Source organism: Anser cygnoides, chromosome 5 (assembly GCF_040182565.1).
Source record: "Anser cygnoides isolate HZ-2024a breed goose chromosome 5, Taihu_goose_T2T_genome, whole genome shotgun sequence".
NCBI lineage: Eukaryota > Metazoa > Chordata > Aves > Anseriformes > Anatidae > Anser > Anser cygnoides.
Window position 1 is genome coordinate 18,710,484 of NC_089877.1, and position 4,797 is coordinate 18,715,280.

The window sequence follows — 4,797 nt, forward strand, 5'->3', positions numbered from 1 at the left end:
ATTTTTTAGATGTCTGTATCTAAGTCACTATGGAGAAGACTTTGAGAGGTGACGAATATATGCATTGTCAGACTCTTCAGTAGTAATGGAGGGGAAATTAGTCAAATAAAAATGATAGACTGCTCTTTTTAAACGTGTTGTTACAAAAAGAAAAGGTATTTGTTTCAGTCATATTATAAAAACAAAGTCTGTATATTCAAGACTTGAATCTAAATGGAAATAAAGTTAGTCATGGTTTGGCCAGAAGTTACCTGTATTTTTTTTCTTGATGCAAAAGATTTTCCTTTTTCCTCTTGGCAACATTCAGAATATTGTAGGCCTAACATTTATGGCAAAGAGTTATGTTTATTGCTTAGGATGAATAACATACTTTAGATAAAGACATGCAATTCTTTAATTCTAACACCTTTGGCTATGTTCCAGGAATTAATTTTAATTATCTTAACTTCAAGGATAATTTTGAAATTTTCCAAGAAATCTTAATTAAATCTTTGGAAAATTCCACAAAATACACCTTTCAGTTCATCTTTTTTTTTTTTTTTTTTTTTTTTTTTCCCCTAATAAATACTGTTGACAAATCTCAAGAAATCCAAAAGTTTTTCTGTATGGGTACTTGAAAGGAATTTTTAATAACAAAAACTATAGAATTATTTTCTTATCTCTAAAGCAATCAGGTAGAACAAATTAATGGAATAACTTCAAAGTATGTATTACTCACTGGGTGATACAGTACCAGACAGTCCATGGCTCCTAAAATAATTATCAAGCTTTTATTATGTTATTACCACCAACTGCACTGGTAAACATATCACGTGATTTAAGAAAAAATCCCATGGAGTAAAGCAGAAAATGTTGGATAATGTTAGAAGTATGTGTACTCTAGGTTGAAGTCTTGTTCCATTTAGGTCAAAGACAAAAGATTCTGCTGATTTCAATAGTCTTAGTCAGACCTTAGAAATATTTTGCTAAAGTCACTCTGCCTGATAAAGCTTCAGGTTTATTTTTAGTCATACTGTAGAATCAGTAATTAGAGCAAGGCAGTGATAAGTTCTTGTTCTGATACTCTCAATGCCATTCCCGTCTGTACATACTCGCCTGGGCAGACTGCATAACTTCAGAGAGCATGTTCTCAGAAAATACACCTTGTTTCTTGAAAGTTATCTTCCTAAGAGGTGGCTTGGTCTTAGTGTTGCACAGCCATCTTGAGCTGCAGCGTTACAGCATTTCAGCAGTGCCATACTGGGCATAAGCACTGATCGTCTTCTGTGTCAGTTATTCAAATACATAGACTAGTGACTGAGGTAAAAGAGAATAACACAATCAGGAGCTGGATGTGAGTATGTTTATTTAAACTCAACTTAATGTAGCTACTGTTCACGTCTTGTTGGTGGAACTAGATATTTCTGTTTTTCTAACAGCAGCACTTATACGCTCATCAAAGAAACCAACCCAGAGGAGGGAAAAGGCACCACTTCAATTTCTATAAAGCCTTATTCTAACACTTAGACTTTTGACTACGTGTGAAAAAATGATTTTCTCTCATCAAAGCATTTTACTTACCACAAGATGGCACTGTTTTTTATTTCTTTATTTTCAGCTAGTACTGTCCACAGCCTTCTTGTGTTTCATCACATTATCTATAAAGAGCAAATGATCAGATCTCAATAGTATTTAACACACATTTATTTCATATATGTGTTTATTTAGACCATATGTTTTCTTTATACTAGATTTGAAAAATGTGGGATAGTGGCTTGCAATGTTCATTGCTTAAAAACATTATTTTTCTTTTCAGACTATAAAATTTTTCACAGCTCACTTTTCACTTTACTTTTGAATTTTCAGCCTCAGATTAATTTGGGTACACTAATTAAAAAATTGGTTCAGATGTGAGACTAATCCAGATATGCTCCTAAATTCAGAAACCTTGGTAAGGATTTGGATGGACAGGATTTGAATTTTGAATTCATAGAGAATAAGGTGGCACAAAAATTTCTGGACAGCATTTCACACAATTCTACTATAAAAATGCCTCTTTCATTGTATATCTGAATATAGCTTATATTAAATAAACATATAATATTATTGAGTAGATGTTACTAAAGATTCCCCTAATAGACTTGTAATGCCTTCAAGGACGGGGGAATTTACAGAAAAACATATTTATGTAAATAAAGAAAAATTTCCAGTAGCTGAAATAGGAGATGGTAAAAACTGATTTTTATATTAATATGAATTCAAAATATTTCCAGTTATTCTATTTATCTGAATTTATCAAGATTTTGTAAGTATAGGAGACTTGCAAACAAGTTATCCCAGGACATGATTTCTGCAGAATTCAGACCCTAACAGAGCTTACTAAATAACTGTTCTTTGATCGAAAAAGTTGGTTTTATGCTTCTGTTGAGAATCTGAAGTAGTGACTTGTTGTAAGCAGTGAAGACACCTCCTTCTACAGTAACCCCAGAAAGCATCCCGTGTTTGCTTTCTCCCTTGTGAAAGAACATCTGTTGTGAGTGGTATGAGCTATCTTCTGGGTCTGACCCACCTCTAGTTACTCTTTTAATAACCCAAGTCAGTATGCACAGTAAGTAGGACATGCATGGGTCTCCTTTCCACATAATGGATAGGCAGCAGTAACCTTGCATCTGCTCTTGTGTTAGTCTGTCACTCACAATCAGGGGTTACTTGATGCCTAAAATAATTCCTCCCCTGACAACTAATTCATCTGGGAAGAAAAAAGACTCCATCCAGATGGTGGGAATCTCACAGGCTTCTACTTCTTTTTTTTTTATTTTTTTTTAAATGGCAAAGTCTCTTTTTTTTTTTTAATAGACACTCTATAAGTTATATAACATTCTTGGAGCTGTCATGTGTTATTATCAGCCTTTAAATATATATTAGGCATTCAGAAAATTAGCCCTTCCCTGACCTGGTAGAATACTTCTCTAAAAATGTGGGCTGCTAAAACCCTTTACAAAAGTTAAGCCCTAATACCAAATATTATATCTTTATCTAGATGTACAAATTCAAGACAGAGGAGGATGGTATAGTGTGGAAGGACAAACATTTTTTCACCTAATGCAGTGTCATTTTGCTGAGGTTTTTGGTGTGTGTCACCATCTGCAGACTGCTTGGTGGACCATACGCAAAGTAGTGATTTTAGTCCAGGATTTAGCAGGTGTCTTTATGATAAAGCATACTACTCTTGGAAATACAGAATGACTGCAATTTGTAACTGAGGAAAGGAAGACATAATATTTGTGAAAAGAGGCCTAATTTCCCCACCTAAAGAACTAGGCTTAGCAAATCAGTCTTCAAGAAACATCTGCTATGCCTGTTGAGAAAACTTACGAAATCTCACCCTGCAAGGGGGGTATGTCAGTGTAATTGATTTTCTTTTGTTCTGTTATAGAAGTGGAAGACGTCAGCCAGAATGACAGTTACAATACTGTTTTTCATAAATTGAAGTTTCTATCCTGGAGAGGATCAGACTCTCCTAAGAAACTCGACTATTGTGACTTTTGAAAAATGAGCTTCTTGACCCTGTGATTGGAGAAAGAGCTTGGAGAAAGATTCAAAAGCTCAGAGGTCAAAAGGCAAACAAAAAGGTATCTACATTTGCCATTGAAAAGCTGTATTTGGGGAAGAAATGTATTAGCTGAGGCTGGAACTACTGCTGGTATGATGTATCAACCTGCTCCCTCTTGAGAGCAAGAAGCATACAAACAGTGATCATATAACACTGATCTGTATTAGTAGGAACACTAAGTACCTCGCTTTTGTCAATGAAATCAATGTAAATTAACACTGGGCAGGACTTGGATTTTTATTTCCATCCAGTCCTTTAGCATAGTGCAACATGAAACACCACAAAAAAAAAAAAATACAATTGGGCTTTCTATCTTTCTATATTTCTGAAAATAAGCACCAGCTTTCAGTGACAGGCCTGCACAGGCCGGGAGCCCAGGCCTTCCAGCCCACGAGCCCACGCCTACCTGCCCCACCATGCAGCTACCTCACTCTGGCTCTGTGCCCTGTCCCAGCCCCAGGACCAGCGGCCATCCCATCAGATGGGTCCAGGCCCCAAAAGCTTGTGGGGCTTTTTGCCTTGCTGCGATCTCCAGCATGAAAGCCAGTCACCTCTGAGTTTTTGCAGCTTTGTGGCCAAAGCTGACTGTGTTGCCACTGGGTATCCCTTACAGTTCTGTGATGAGCAAATGCGTGTAGTGATAGACCAATAGCAATGATTTTGTGGTGAAATCACTTACAGTGCTAATGACACCATCCTTAGCATGAGTTCCGTTTTGATGGATGGTGATCTGAGGGACATAGGCTACAGTTTGAGAACATGGCTGCCTGTTTCCTGCCCACCCCTGGGTGCGCAGGCCCTTCAGCCAAGCTGGTGGTGCCTCAGGGAAAAAATATTTAAGAAAGGGCAAAAACACTAAACAGACAGATAAAGAGGGAGAAAATAGAAACAACAGGGCAAAGGAAAAGGTCAGAGAAGGAGGAGGAGAAGGAGGGGCTCCATGGCAGAGCATGGGCCTGCAGCCCATGGAGAGGCCTATGGTGGAGCAGGGGAAAGCCATGAGGAGCGGTGGAGAGGAGCTGTTATAGACCCACCACAGCCCCCATTCCCTGGAAGAGAAGTTGGGAACGAAAGAGTGAAGCCTGAGAAAGGGTGTGGGGAAAAGGCATGGTTCAATGTTTGTCTTCGTTTCTCAAAAAAGCCAAAGATTTTTTCATTGGCAATAAATTAAACTAATTTTCCCTAAGTCGAATCTGTTTTGCCCG

The 4,797-nt window shown here is 37.5% G+C and overlaps 1 long non-coding RNA gene across 1 annotated transcript; it reads right to left on the minus strand.

Annotated features, from left to right (window-relative positions):
• Nucleotides 1-240: 240 nt before the first annotated feature.
• Nucleotides 241-4,535, minus strand: LOC106040945 (uncharacterized). Its single transcript, XR_001210149.3, has 3 exons — nucleotides 4,272-4,535; nucleotides 1,561-1,637; nucleotides 241-1,296 (listed from the first exon to the last, which is right to left on the minus strand). It is a non-coding gene; the product is annotated as an uncharacterized lncRNA (long non-coding RNA).
• Between the last annotated feature and the right edge of the window lie 262 nt (nucleotides 4,536-4,797).